At 44.0% G+C, this 14,787-nt stretch overlaps 1 protein-coding gene across 13 annotated transcripts in view; it reads right to left on the bottom strand.

Moving 5' to 3' along the window:
- SORBS2 (sorbin and SH3 domain containing 2) overlaps nt 1–12,494 on the bottom strand; it is a 158,467-nt gene extending 145,973 nt beyond the window's left edge. For 3 of the 13 annotated variants that reach the window (XM_036011738.1, XM_036011743.1, XM_036011740.1), the window contains exon 1: nt 11,703–12,152. The gene's annotated coding sequence lies outside the window, so the exon portion shown is untranslated. Of the gene's footprint in view, nt 1–11,702; nt 12,157–12,214 lie in introns of those variants that run through there. The other 10 variants (XM_036011739.1, XM_036011741.1, XM_036011737.1 and 7 more) reach the window with 9 other exon arrangements.
- Nucleotides 12,495–14,787: the final 2,293 nt, after the last annotated feature.

Raw genomic sequence — 14,787 nt, 5'->3', positions numbered from 1 at the left:
ACATAGCCAGAAAAATAAAAATGTGCAGGGCTTTAAAAACCACATTTCCCTCTTTAGTTGTAGCAGATAGTTTTGTTTGAAAATACTGACAGCCTTAAAATAAAGTGTGGATGAGTCTAAGGAGCAGAAGAAAAATCATTATAAATTCTACCCCGAATAATTTGTTATCATACTATTAAAGCAGAAAGTACTTGTTTTAAATTATTGTTATATCAGTTACATAATAAAAAATAACAGATATGACCCAACCAGAAGGTTTAATTCACACACACACACACACACACACACACACACTAAACACACACATTTGTGTCGGTCGATGGAAGAAATACCTTTTTACCCCCAAATTATGTATTTCTTTGAAATGTAGTTCAAAGTGAGGAAGAAAACTTTAAACATCTTCTTTCACTTTTAACTCCATACATGCTTCAAAGCAAACACCTGAGCAGGGGTCACAATGCCTGAATTCATACCTGCAGTCAGTACGGTCTTTATTCACCGAGAAGTCTCGTTTCAATATCCCTCTGTTAGACATTTCCTTGAATGTTTATCTTGAAAATTCTTACTCAAAGCTCAAGTAAAATTTTCTCAAAGTCACATTCTTCTCTCATAGATCAGTCCAGAAATCAGACTCCTTCCATATTTAGATAGGTGCAAATACCGCGCAATCTCTCTAATCTGTGGAGCGTTTGTATATACTAGTAGAGCTAGCCATGGTTCTAAAGATATTTCCCCCCCGAGACAAGGGCCACTCCATGAATCCACGTGGGCTTAGGGAGTGGGCATTCACAGTGAAGCCTTCCATAATGGTTTTTGGGGGAACCCTGGCCACATCTCTTTGCTCTTCTTTCTCAGCTGCTGACCGAGGAGCTCTCGTGCTCAGAACGGTGCAATGCCTCCTTCTTCCGTCCCCCACCCTCCAAGTAATTCATCGTCCTGATACTTTCACAAAGACCCAAATCTACAAGTCTTGTTGTCATTGAGCCTTGGTTCTCAAAATTGTGGATTCTTCTGCTCATCACCTATTGCATCTTTCTGTGATAGCTCTCATTACAGCTTCAATTATGTGGCTACTTGGGCGGTTACCTCTCAGTGACTGCCCCCCGCTGCACTGTGAGCTCTGTGACGAGGGGGAAGACTAGTCCCCAGTGACTGACCGCCCCAGTGGCCAGGACACGGCACTGACTCTAGATAAGTGATTATTGATTCAATGGCCTAAGGACCTATGACGCCATGAATGTTAAAAGATGCCGAGGATTGGCATTTAGAATTTCACCCTTTGTATCATGCTAATCAGGTCAAGTTATATTTACTTTAATTATAGTAATAATTCAATGCGTGGGGCCTCTATGCTGTCTCAGGATATGATTCCATCTCTTGTTTCTGGTTTTTTTTTTTTTTTTTACTGAACATTATAGCTTGGAACATTTGACACTCGGCTGTGTTTATATTTAAGACAAATGATTTTACGTGTAAATTAGAAAGGAAGGAAATTAGGACTCGTCTAGTGAATCCAAATACCATTTTAAGTGTTCACAGATGACTTTGCATGCCTTAAGCAATTTCATATTCATTGAATGAACACTGTCATAAGGCTCTAGTTTTCTGTGCTCCAGTCATTGATTCCTTAAAGACGCCTGTCACTGTCACACATGCACCATATGGAGCCAGTGGCTTGAAACTTTGCATTCGGACTACAGCGTGATGACAAAACACCCATCAGTCAGCGTCCGCCGACACCCATCCGATCGGCACACAATGGCAGTGAAGCGGGCCATCTGTGAACAGAGTCGCTTCTCCGCAGAAGGAGACTCCGAGGGGAAGTGTTCTCGGAGATGAGTGCCAGGCCTGACGTGGGATCTCTGCTCCACGCCTGGCACCACGGGCCACACCCCTTCCTTACTACCGAGTCTGGAAAAGTCGCCAGTGCTGCCTTGTGTGTGGGAAAGCACATGAGGGCTGTTTACGTTTCAACACTGTGTGCTGAACGGACTTCCTCTGGCTGACATGGCCATCTTTCCTGGTCCCTAGTGCCTGGGGAGACAGCGAAGTGAATATACTTGTTGCAGGATATGGAGCTTGGGAGATGGGAAGTCTACATGCAAAGCGTGTTTATTTTAATGAAGTAATTCTGGCCTCAAGGGGCGAGACTGGAAGGCAGACAGAATGGATGGAAAGGGTGGTTAGGACTTCTCTGAGAAATCCTAATCGAGAATGCTTCAGCAGCCTTTCAGTTAGGCCAGTGGGGGATACTGAGGCTGTGCACGCAGAGGGAATCAATGGGTGTGTTGAAAAATTCATATGCTCAAGATTCTAGTCCTGAGTCGTCAGGTGACAGTTATGAAGCTATGGCTCTGGGGAAAAAGAGCAGGTTGGGTGTTGGAAGACCATGATGAGTTTTTGTCCTATTGAGTTTGACGTATGTGGCACACATTCGAGTGCGATGTTTACCAGTCACATGGACATGGGCGTCTGGAACTCCTGGGAGAGATCAGGGGTAGAGACATAGATTCTGGGATTGTCAGTCATGAAGGAGGAATCAGGTGAGCTCTGGGGAGATTGGATAAGAGTGACCAAACCCAAGCGAAGAGCTTTGAAGACAAGCAAAGAAAGAGGCACCTGCAGGTGGAATTCAGGAGGAATCCGAGATCGGAGCCAAAGGAGAAGAGGTTCTGGGGGAGCTCAGGGAGTCAGCCGTGTCTAATCGGGAGGTCTTCTCACATTTGTTTCCACAGAGTACTTTGTGCTGGCTACGTCCTATTTGGTTTCTCAGCTTTAGTGCCGACCACATGATGAAATTCAAGGTTACTCTCTGTGTCACTAGAAACTTTCCAGTTTTTCCCAATGCGTTCATTTCCCATTCAAAAATTTTTATATACTTTCATGGATTTTACCTAAAAATATAGAAAATCTCTTTCTTTGATTGTATGATTTAAAATGATGAACTGTTGGCTTATGTGGAATCTTCAGACTACATGTAAAAGGACATACAAAAAGAATGGAAAATAATCATTCAGTATTACCCACGATTTGTCAAAACTCTTTACACGACAGGGTCATCTTCCAGCTTTCCCATGTTAGCACATCGGAGTGACTCTACACATGCAACAAATAAAAATCATCAAAATCAATATTCTCAAAGTTAAGCATTGATTCTTGCCAAACGGTAATGAGAAATCATTAGGTTCCCCCTGACCCTGATATCAAAGAAGTGTTAAGTGTAAAACTTAAGGAACAGTTGTGTGTATGTAAATCTTTTGAATAAAGTAAGTTTCAGGAAATGCATCACTAAGTCACAGAGGGAGGCCTCTATATAGGGCATATGCTGTCCTCGCTGGGCACAGTGTCCTGTTCACTGCCCTGTGTCACTGCCCTGTGTCACTGCCCTTACGGCCCCAAGGCCACTGGGGGGGGGAGGCTCCCCATATAAAATCACTTTTCATACCTTCATTGCATCTTAAGACCGGAAGCTACAGGAAGCTTCTTTACCACTGTATTCAAACCCCAGTACACATTCTCATCAAGCACGATGCTGAATTATTTAATAATTTAAAGAGGAGAAACCACGTTTAGGAGGCCCTGAGAACTGTTTGTAACGAAGCCTTGTGGAGTGTGCACACCACAGGGGGGATCTCCAGGGGGGGCGGACAATAGGCACTTGTCTGCCGAAGAACTAGCTTCATGTTCTTTCCTAGTTCACCATTTGTAGAAGTTTGGGGCCCTAGACACACATACAGAGATACAGTCCAAACATGGTAAGAGCTGTCTTATTTCCTCTTTGTAAAGTTTAAGAAAATCTGAGCTGCTTTAAGTTAAAAAAATTAATACTGCCTTTCAATAGCAGCAACTGAGATATTTATTCTGTATATAGAATACATCTTAGATTTAAGGCATGGGAGATAGAGGAAAAAGACTTTTTGATGCAAGTCTCTATTCAGATGTTTAAAAGATAAAAAGAATAATATAACAAATATACATGTGCCCATCATTCATCTTAAAACATATTTTGAACTCAGTTAAAGCCTGTTGGATACCTCACTGACTGGATAACCTTCCTGCCTCCAGAGTAACCATTATCTTAATTTCTTATTTTTCCGCCTATATATTTCTGTGCACTCTTATGATATAGGTTTTTAACTGTTGCTTTTTTTTAAGTTAAAGCAATTTCTTTCTCTGTTTGCTTGTGAATTATTTTCTTGGAAGGTTGTTTTAGATTTTATCTATGTTTTTCGCATTGAGATGGGTCTAGAGTCCGAGTTTAAAGTACAAGTTTTACACCTCAAGCCCATGAGTCCTGAAGCAATAAGTGCATGAAGCAACATGAAAGGTCCCTTTGACAATATTTCATTCAATAAACATGAAATTGTTTAAGACAGCAGAAGTCATTATCTGTGGTCACTTAAAACACTATTTGGAGCCCTGGCTGGCATAGCTCAGTGAATTGAGCACAGGCTGCAAACCAAAGTGTCACAGGTTCGATTCCCAGTCAGGGTACGTGCCTGGGTTGTAGGCCATGACCCCCAGCAACTGCACACTGATGTTTCTCTCTCTCTCTCTTTCTCCCTCCCTTCCCTCTCTAAAAATAAATAAATAAAATCTTTAAAAAAACACTATTTGGTTCTACTGCAAAACTCCTGATTTCCTGCCTTTCTGATTTATTACATGTGGATTGTAATTCTTCTTCATAAGCACAACCAAGTGTGAAATGTACCAAGCTACAGAAAAGGTCTTCTGCCAAGTGTGTGTACTCATCTGTTCTCACTCAGTCCTTCAGAATATTGATTAGAAGAAGGATGATGTGAATGTGCAAAATTATGAGGTGCACCCAAGTGATTTTTAACGCTCCATGCTTTTTGTTTAATTTCAATATTCAAAATAGATAAGGGAAGACGGGCAAAAATCTTAACTGCAGTCAAGTTTTCTCACCTTGGCATAAAAATTATCACTTGGTTTCCAGACAAGTCTGTGCACATTTTTACACAAGCTGGGGTTCGTACACGTGAGGACTCTTGCCACGCGAGCCAAGGAGAACTCGAGTGCTGACTGTAAATTACTTTTGGAACGGGAAACGCATCTGTTGACTCTTGAAGTTGCTCAAACACGTGCTAAAAATACACTTTGTGTTGAAGGCGAGTCATCTTCTCAATTTTTTTTTACGAGAAATGACTTTTATTATTCTTTCTACAAATATTGTCTCTAACCGGATTTACCATTTCACTTAGTTTTTTATTCCTTTACCTGGCTTTTAAGAAGCTTATATCATAAACTACAATCTTCTGCGACAGTAATATCAATTTGACAAACTTGTTTGCATCCAATTTTGCTTTGCTCTACCTTGAATGAAAACAATCATAAGTGATATAAAAAGCAAGTTTTAATGATTTAATTTTGTGAGAAATATTAATATTAAACTATAAATGTTTATTTTAAACAGTTTTATAAACAACTGTTTACACATATGTAAATAACATATTTCAAATTATAAAAACAATTTATAAATACATTAATAAGAGAAAATGATTGTTCAAATTTTATATTTAACTAAGTTAAATAAAAATGTAAAGCAATTTATACTTCAAATTATAGAATGATTTTTTTTATGCTAAGTAATTTGGTTTCTTACTTATGTTCAACCACTAAGAAGTGATAAAGCTATTGACTTCTTCCCAAAGTGAGCGTTTTACTGCCCTGCACAGTCCGGGACAATGACCTCTCCTATTTCAGAAGGAGCCCCAGATCCTTGACATTCGACACCCTTCTTACATTAGCGTAAAACCTCCTTCTTTAGCTGCGATACTGTCCCACCAAAGCCTTCACAGCAGCTCCCAGCTGCGGTGCATTCACAGACGTGCACACGGAGGGCACCCAGGTGCCCGGCCACACCTTCCGGCACTGAGCCCTGCTGCTACTGCAGGGTGCGGTTCTCATCGAACTGCCCATTTGGGTAGCTCTCTCTGCTTTTGGACAGTTTCCCATCCTTACCCATGGTCTTTAGTCTCAGTATCAGAACGGCTTTTTGTTTTCTAGTGAATACTTTCATAGTAAAGATGATAATGTGGAAAAGAAAATATCCTTGACCTATAGATCAAAACTCTATCTGTTAACGGCACTTGGTTGTAGCTTCATTAAATTCACATAAGACGTATCCATTTACAACTATTTCAGCATTGTTGGAAATCTTTAACATTAAGGATTTGTTCTCAAAACTGAGTGCTGCATAGTTTTAAAGTGTTTAAACGGCCAGTTTAACAAACACAAAATTTCTGAACACTACTTGGAGCTACATTCAAAACCAACCAAATTTCTTAGGTTTGCAAAATGGAAGGAGAGACTCACCACTGAAAACATGTCAAGAGCAATGGCCCCGCGAGAATGAAACCCATTCAAAGGTGACCTTGGACCAGCGTACACATCAGCAGTCAAAGTAGCCAGATCACAATGCTTTAATAACACATGTTGTGCATGTGCTTTTTTACATTAAACTAAACCCAGTTTCTTCCTTCAGGCCAAATTTATTGTTAGAACAAGGATTTCTATTCTATCCTTTTAAATATTGAACTGACTTTTCATAAGAGAGCACACATTTTATTTACCCTGTATCAAGTGACTAACCTGGTTCTTTTTGCTGTTCTGTATCTTTTGTTTCATTCGGCCAGCTCATAGCTCTCGGTTCATAAATACCGTTGGCACATTCACGCCTTTCTCTGTAATCCTCCTCTCCCTTGTGCTTATGGTTTTCTCTGAATGAAGTATAGAAAATCCAAACTTGCTATGATTGGAAAATATCTCCTGCATTGTTTGGACCAATAGTTTTCTTGGTAGGCGTTCTTTGGCTATTATCTCTAACCCATTCTATATATTTGTATTTTGGAACTGGGTGGCATGGCGCACTTTGCAATATCCCGACACGAGAGTCAATCCAGCATTTGCCCTTTACTCGGGATACAGAGCAGATGACACGGCAACTGCTGCAGATGACACAGCAACTGCTCTGGGTGTCGGCGCCTGCACCTGTACCCTGGGCGCGTGAGCCTGCGTGACCAGCCCCATATTAACAGTATCACCGCCCTACATTGCCCTACGTTACCACCCATGGTTAGGACAGAGTACTTATTGAATGTGACGTAGCTATGCATTCAATGAAGCAATAAAAATACAGCTTATCTGTGATAATACCGAATATTAAGTAAAATTACGGGTGCAGGTAGAGCCTTAGTGTCCAGGACAAAGTCCAGCGGGAGGGCAGTTCTGAACGGTCCTGATGCCTCCCGCTCCGCTGATCTCCTCCCACGTCCACTGTTCTTGCCTTTGTCCCCTCCTTCTCAGCGACATCTCCTGAGCAGGGGGATGAACAAGGCTGTCCAGGGTTTCACCTCTCCCATCGCTTTGAACGCCGATCAGCAATAACACTAACATGGAACTAATTGTGAGGATTCTCTTCTCAATCAGTGAATGCCAACCCAATATACACCTTTCCAGGGACACGCCCGTCAGACCCAAGTTCTCGCTCTACCAGGTGTCTGGACATTCTCCGAGGACTGAATTGTCGCTCTTCTGAGCCTTGACCACGTCACCCTCTTCCATTTGAATGGCCTCTTATCTGACCCGGAGTCCCAATGCAAATACAGCTTTTCCCTCTGGGAGAACATCTTGCAAGCACTGGAGATGCCTGCCTCCCAGCCCCAGCTCTGTGGTCCGACGGCAACTGCTGTCCCCTGGCTGTCCCGCCAGGCTGTTCGCCCGACTGTGGCACAGTTCTCGGCGCACAGTAGGTGCTTGGTGACGGAATCCCCTGTTCACTGAATGGCCTTTATCGCTGGCGTTTTAAATAATGCAGGTTACCCTCACATTGGTTTAAGGGAGAAACAACAGATTTCTGCCCTTTTAGGACTTCATCTAAGACTTTGGAGGGCCCCATCTAAGACTTTGAATCTCCTAGCAACATTAACAGTAAAAAACAGGTTTGATCCTATTTAATTGAATTTGTTTCCAAATGATGGACAGAGAAGCAGGCAAGGGCACCTAGTTGCCTATTAATTTGAAGAAGCAAGAAAGATTGACTTCAGACAGCACATGGCGGCACTGCCGGCTGCAGATGGAAGGTCCGTCAATGCTACCCTGTGGACGCTGCACCGGTGAGTGACTCGGTGCCGAAGGCTAGCTGCTCCACGGACGCAGGACCCGCGAGTTCTGTCCTCGTTAGGTCTTCGAACGCCTTACTTAGTTAGTGTGGGGCCCGTGACAGTCATTGTGCAAGTCACCTGCTGAAATGCAAACTGTGTCTTTCATAAAAGGCCCGTTTCGTTAAACAAGCATAGGACTACACACTTTTCAAAAGGAAATTTGATGACAATTTAGTTTTACAATCCACAACTGTAAATCTCACTAAACAGTGTCTTGAGTGAGGTCACAAGTTCATTTTTATGAAAATTCTTCAAAGGGGTCCAGAAACCCTCCAACAAATACAGTGACACATCAAATCATAGTTTCCCGAGCTTGGCGTCTCCAGCGGGCATTAGAACCGCACAGAACTTCCTGAGGCTCGCTCTTGAAGCTTCTTGTACAACTGCTGGTCTCCCACCTGGGCCTGTTTTCCCTGGAGGGAACTTGCCACTTCTGGAATCCTACGATCAGGACATAATCTCTGGTGCCCTCAATGCAAAAAATAATACCAAAAAAAATGCAGTATTCAGCCAACACAAATTTAGATGATCAAGAAAAGAAAGGAATGTTTCCGGATCCTGGAACTGATTCTTTTTGTTTTATATGTGGCAGATTTGCTGAGTAAAGTTTACAAATCCTCTTTCCTCTCTACCACCCCTACCCCCATTAAACCCACCCCCCCGCCTTAATCACCCTGCCCCGTCTGACCATTAGCATGAGCATGTTAGCTCTAAGTCACTGAGCTTTTCAGAAGGAGCTCAACTCTGCTGAGTACTCCTTTATTCTCGGTATATGTTACAAGTAATAGCACTGAATCTTTCAATGCTTACAATGTTCCCTAGGAGTGTATCACTTGAGCAGGCAAAAAAAAATCGGGAAGTTTATTATTTTTTTCCACCAATATATTTGACACCACCTTTGGAGAGCGAACAAAAAGCACACTGTCGAGCGGATAGACCAGGACAAAATGTTACTGTTTGTCCCTCACGAGCACAGAGGTATATTTAAGCAAAGAAAGACATTCCGCGGCTCTCCCGGGACTTCCTTCAGCTGAATTATACCAACGTGTTCACACCACTGTGGTTCAGACTGTGCAGGAATTGAAAATGCAGGCTTGTAGTTGCCAGTGCTTAAATACCACAGCTATAAAAATTCGTAGTAACATTGAACCTGGCTTTCAAACATCACAGAACAAGTGGGAGTTTATTGGGGAAAAATGTGTGTACACATGAAATTACCTCGAAGATAGGAAAATAAGAGACGTCCTTGTTTGACAGATTCTATACTTATACAGTTAAGCCTCAAAGTCGCTTGAAGTCACCTGGCTTTGGATTATGTTTCAAATCCAGGCTCGCTGACATTTACGAAACTTTTGGCAAAACATGGGCCAAGTTTCGAGCAGGGCTGGGTAGAATACTCCTTTCATGCGGAACCTGCATGAAACTCAGTGGCTTTGGCTGAGTTTCACCCTGAGTTTCACATTCAAACAATCCAAAGTTTTAGGGTTAAGGGGTAAAGAGACACAAAGAATCAAAACAACAACAGCAACACAGGAAATGATGGCTCGCGCGAGAATGGAATGGCTGTCTGACCCCTTCCAAACCCCTTCCGAATCCTGGTGCACCTGAACTTGTGTGCCTGGAACCGTCCGTTTGCACTCAGCGATGCCACACCAGGGCTTCCTGATACTAAGGGGGAGACTAATCTGGACCCCCAAAGGCAGGGAAGTACCTGCTTGAAATAACTGGAGGGCTTAAAGTTTTGACTGCTTAAAATGTAGATCTGTGGGGGTTGTGGCCATTAAATGTCCAGATTTTGGAAATAAAAATTGGACTGATCATCTGTACGTTTTCCAACTATTAGTCCAAATTCTGGAGGTGCTATTGCCCCTAGAACCTCTCCCAGAGCTTCTCCCTAGCTCCTCCCCTCTGAAGTCTCCTCTGGTGGCCACCTGCTTCCTTCCTTGTCAGCAAGGTGCAGAAACCAGGGAGCTCTAAGGAGCCACAGCCCTCGACCACGGGGACTTACACAGTCTCCCGACAGGACCAGCCCCCTTCGGGTCCCAGCCTCCACAGAACAGACGGGACAGTTTGCCAGGGAAGTCGGACTGAGTAGCTGGTTGAGGACTGAAAATAGCCTCTCTCTCCGCTTGGGGTGAGGCAGCAAAGGGCAACAAACAAGTGTAATAATACACAGAAATCTTCCTTAAAGACAGCATTTAAAAGTTGACTGAATGTCTAGAAAACACTACAATGACTATTTTCGGAAATGCATTTTTTTCATTCCTTATCCCTCATTCAGCAGAAGTTTCACTCACATAACAGACTTTTGGCTACAGAGGTGTTTTTTAAAAATTTTTCCTATTTTTCCTTTTTTTAACTTCCTTTTTTAATAAGTTACTTAGAAAGTCACCGTGTGTTTCAAATCCATGCTTTCTTTTGACCCGTGAACTATGATATCAATAAACTTTTTTTGGAACTGAGTATCAGTGAATACCAAGGATTTCTGAGCCGTGTAAAAAAAAGCAACAGTTGGGTCCTAAGGCACATGGTGATTCTGAGGCAGCAGTCAAGGGGGGGGGGGGGGTGGGTGAAAGGATCAGACTCTGCACTGTCCTTGCCGCCTGCGGGGAAGCAGAACCTGCCCAGAGTCTCCACGGCGACAGAATCTTGCCGTAAAACAGTCTCCTCCTTGCAGCTGAGGTCTCTGTACAAGCAACACCTGAGACATACCAGCAAGCGAAAACCAAAGCTCAGTGGAGTATTTAAAGAAAAAGATTTAAAAGCATGCAAAAAAACCAAAGACTTTTCCCGACCACAGTAAATACCCACAATCAAAGTAAATGTTGTGTTTGAAGTTCAAGTCCACAGATCAAAGTACTTTGCAAAGTGGTAAGCACAAGCACAAGGAGGGGTGGACGGGAGGCACAGGAAACTAACTGCCCGGCATGTCATATCGTCCTACCAGAGAAACCTGCCAGCGAGAGCCTTGCAGCGAGGGGAGGACGGCCCCCACCCGAGTCGTCGGGCCGTGCCAGGGACACACAACAAGCAGGACACACACGCTGCCGTAACGCCAGCCGAGGAATGAGCCAACAGTGATTGGCCCGAGGGCCAAATAAAACAGAGCTTGCTCACTGTCTTTGGGGAACCACCACTAACAGGTTTCCTGGACTCAGGTGGTTGCATCTTTTTCTTTACAAAAAAAAAAGCCCTTAGAAAGTTAGACGTGAGTAAGCAGTCTGACAACCACCGTGCGAGGCCTCAGAGGCAGGCGCGCTGCCCCGCGATCAGGGGTGACGGGAGGTCTGGGGCGACGGCCGGGACAGGAGGGTGGCTGCTGCAGGTCGGTGTGACTAAGCGCAGTTTGAAAACCAGCCCCCCACATGCACCGAGGCTCCTGCTGTATCGGGGTGCACCGTGCTCACCTGGAGGTCGTTCACAGCCCCCCTCATTTTCACTATAAATAATCCATCTAAAAACCAGTAGTCACAAACGTATCCTAAGCCAATGAAATAGTTCCAGAATGAAAACTCTTACCTCCAGGCAGCTAGCCGGGTTCAACAGTGGCTCTGAACAGAGGAAGTCGGAGTCAGTGGCCTTTACATGTAGAGATTGTTGATTTAGCCCTTTTCAAAAGGTCTTGAACTCCAGAGATTTCAGATTAAGTCCAATCCAAGTGTCTGAAGGGAGGGAAAAAGGCGAGAGAGAAGGCAAATAAGAGAGGAAAGGAATCCCAGCTGCTGGGTGGTGCTACCGTTCTGAGAGCATTGGAGCTATTTTCAGCATTAACAGCAGCCGGAGTGGACTCGGAAGGGGTGAAAACAGCAAGCCCGAGTCGCCACACCCCCCACCCCTGCCCGGGAGGGGGAGGGCACAAACCAGGAAACCCACAGCCACCGGGTTTGCTGTGCAAATATTCATTTAAAGTTTGAGGAAAACTGCCCAGAACGCTGGAAAACAAACAAACAAAAAAAACCCCTCCACTTGACTGGAATCTTAAAGAAACAGCGTGCCCTGCCATAATCCTCAAGTTTTCAAAAAGATTTTACCTGATTCATGGAAAATAAGATGTCCCATTCATGCCTTCTTGGGAGGGAAGGCTTTAAATCTGATACTTTCTTGCTCGTTTATATACAGGTTTTAAAAAATGTTCGGTCTCTCTGGCAGGAATATCTGTTGCCAGCCTGTCCTTCTTAAGACTAAAGACAAATGGTTTATTTCTAGCACGCACCCAAATTTCCAGTTTCATCAAGCATGCTATTTTTGAAAGCTTCTTGGTTAAGCTGTTGACACGTCTTATCTGTTGGCAGGGACGGGGGACCCTTCGGTGACATGATGCAGACAGACGCCAGGTCCCCTGCTTCTGCCTCCAAAGGCCAGTGAAGAGCAATGCACAATGGCCAGCAGGCTGGGGCCTGTCATTTTGTTTCTGGAATTAGAAATTGAGATCTAGCAATCGTATTCCTTCATTCCATCAGTCACGTGTTCGTCCCCTCTGCAGATGTTCGTGGCGAGCACTTTTAAACCCGCCCCGTGCCTGGCACGGGGAGAACAGAGCGGGTAAAACAAACAGCGTCCTCGCTGGCAATGGTTGCAGCACACAAGCGCAGCACGATTAAAGACTTAAGGCAGAATCTGCTACAGACGTCTACAGCTTCTTTTTTGCACACAATGAGACCGTTCAAACCAGAGCAATCGGAGGCAAAATTTCTTTATGCTACGACAGAAGGAGGATGCCATGCATCCGAGACCAGCTGCTGGTGTCCACGCCTTCCTTCTGCCTTTTACATCCCAAGGAGGGAACGTTAGTTACCTCTGGCAAAGGAAACACTCAGGCATTTTTATGAAAGCCTTGATTCTCTGCAGAAGAGACCCTGCGTCCTTGCAACTCCCCACAAAGAAAATGCTGAGCAGTCAGTGAGTTCTGCTGAGGCGTGGGAGATTCCATGCACTTAGCCCAGGATGAAAACCACCACATGCAGCTTATAATTAGTATGATGGCGGTTGGTAACTAGATGCTCAGATCGAATCCAATCTTTCCTTGCAATTAAAGTAAAACATTGAAACTGAGCATAGAAAATACTGAAGATTATGTATGATATGTTAAAAAAAGATATGACTGTTATTTTAAGGACTATGGTGAAATAGTGATATCCTTCACATGATACACTTATATTAAAACTATGCAGACATTTAAATATAAAACACTTAATTTTAAAATAAGGTGAACTCTATTTAAAATATCTATACAACAGAGTTTAATAATTCTCTGTAGAATAATGCATTTTTCTGTTCATCTATCTTAAGTGATCACATTTCAATATGTTTTAAACACCTGTCAGTTTAAAATAGGATAAACAGGATATTTACATTACTTGGTCAAAGTGATAAATGGTAATTCTGATAAAAAAATGGAAGCCTAGCCTCAGATAGAAAATTTTAAATTGTTTTTACTTTTTCCTCCTTAAAGTAGTTTATAATAAAAAAGGATACACATTGAAAAATGGGCCTTCCTTGACAAAGCATGGAGATTAAGAGGAACTCATAAAGAGGAACTACGTGACTCCTAAATCAATCGCTGTTTTTAAATTCCAAACTGCCTGTTTTCTACATCGGTGCATTGGCTCCCACTGAACTGCAACCCTATGGGCATATCTCCTGAGAAATGCATCCTTGGGTGACTCGGTTGTGTGACCGTCGCAGAGTGCACTTGCAGCAACCTGGACGGAACAGCCTGCTACTCCCCCTCCCCTGGCCATGTGCTCCGAGGCTGCGAACCCGAGCCACAAGTTGTCGTACAAAACAACTGAGATGAAACCAAGCACGAGAGAAAAGCGGTGCTATGGAGAGATGCGGTACACAAGGGTATGCACGGGGCCACCGTCTGCGCCCCAGAGCACACTGCTCTATAGTGGCAGAGAAAGCCCGCGGGCCCTGGCGGCACCACTCCGGCTGGAAGCCCACGATGCCGACTCCGGATGCAGTGCCTGACCTAACTGCGGTGTCAGCCCGTCCCGGAGGAGGAGTCTTACTCAGCCAGTCTGGAATTTCCTGGTCAAGCGCCAGTCAGGTAGTCCGTCACACGGGCCTCCTCCATCCTGGAGAGGGAGATGCTCTGCGTGGGAGGACTCCTCCCTGCTCTCTTCCCCCAGGAAAGGTGTCCTGCCCCCCAAATGTTCAGTTTTCAAGAGCTCCCTTGCCTTACCTGCCTTCCCAGAAAAACCTTCCGTTCTGCACACCCAGCCCCGCCCCCAGTCCCCTTCTAGTTGCTGGATGCGATGCTGCCGATTCATAAATCTCTTAATAATGCCACTTAGATCTGCCCATTTACTCAGTTCTGTTTTTTTAAAGGTTTTATTTATTTATTTTTAGAGAGGGAAGGGAGGGAAAAAGAGAGAGAGAGAAGCATCAATGTGGGGTTGCTGGGGGTCATGGCCTGCAACCCAGGCATGTATCCTGACTGGGAATCGAACCTGCGACACTTTGGTTCGCATCCCGGGCTCAATGCACTGAGCTATGCCAGCCAGGGCCCATTTTGTTTTTTAACAACAGCAAACTCTTCTGTGTAAGTAGAACGAGTACACTCTAAAATAACATTGAGCATAGTATAGTAAATACATAA

Source organism: Phyllostomus discolor, chromosome 11 (genome assembly GCF_004126475.2).
Source record: "Phyllostomus discolor isolate MPI-MPIP mPhyDis1 chromosome 11, mPhyDis1.pri.v3, whole genome shotgun sequence".
Taxonomy (NCBI): Eukaryota; Metazoa; Chordata; class Mammalia; order Chiroptera; family Phyllostomidae; genus Phyllostomus; species Phyllostomus discolor.
This window is presented reverse-complemented; position numbering and strand designations above follow the sequence as displayed.